We start from the raw sequence: 1,174 nt of genomic DNA, 5'->3' as shown, positions 1-1,174 counted from the left end.
TTGGTCTTCTCATGAAATACTGAATTTGATGCATAATGCTGATAAAACAGAGAGTGATAAAATTACAGTGTTGAACTTCCCAAACCAAACTTGCAAAGACTGTTTCAGACCATAGAGTGACTTACGTAATCAACATACAAGGCTACTAAACTCCCCCTGAGCAACAAAATTAGGTGGTTGCTCCATATAGACTTCTTCACCATCTAAGAAATAAAATTATATGGGTAGGGTCGGAATGATGGCACGACCCTACTGAAGAGAAATTATATGGGTAGGGTCGGAATGATGGCACGACCCTACTGAAGAGAAATTATATGGGTAGGGTCGGAATGATGTCACGACCCAACTAGAAAATATAAATTATATAGGATAGTTCGAATTGATGGAACGACCTCCATTGAAAAGGATAAATAATATGGGTAGGGTCGGAATGATGACACGACCCTACTGAAAAAGAAAATTATATGGGTAGGGTTGGAATGATGGCACAACCCTACGCAAGTCAGATTTGAGGAGTCACCGGAAAGACGAATGGAACTATGCAAATCAAATCTGAGGAGTCACTGAAAAGACACATGATGCTATGCAACTCAGATATGAGAAAATAGTTCGGAAAAATCCACGATACTACACAAATTAAATATGAAAAGTAGTTCGGAGAGATGCACGGTGCTACGCAAATCAGATATGCAAAAAAGGTAGTCACCGAAAGGATGGCACGGTGCTACAAAAATTATATATGAAAAAGTAGTCACTGGAATGATGGCACAGTGCTACACAAATTAAATATGACAAAGTAGTCAACGGAAAGATGGCACGGTGCTATAAGTTAGATATAAGAAAGTAGTCACCGGAATGATGGCACGGTGCTTACATAAATCAAATATGAGAAAATAGTCACCGAAAAGATACACGGTGACCCAACTTTTGCTAACATAATTGTTGGCCAGACGGGTGGCATATATGAGTAATAGCCGCCCACCAGCAGCGGAACACTTTGATTGTTTACTAAGATCGTAGAGGCTCTGATACCATGTGAGAAATATAGGAAAAGAATATTATTGAATTGTTGTTGTGTCTACATTATTACATTGAGATCCTATTTATAGACACTAGAATACAAGGTAAGTAGGCTACTATTTACTATTCCTATTCCTATTTGTATTCCTATTCC

Source organism: Solanum tuberosum, unplaced genomic scaffold (genome assembly GCF_000226075.1).
Source record: "Solanum tuberosum cultivar DM 1-3 516 R44 unplaced genomic scaffold, SolTub_3.0 scf00021, whole genome shotgun sequence".
Lineage (NCBI taxonomy): Eukaryota > Viridiplantae > Streptophyta > Magnoliopsida > Solanales > Solanaceae > Solanum > Solanum tuberosum.
The sequence above is the reverse complement of the archived record's forward strand: the minus strand, read 5'-3'. Positions refer to the sequence as shown.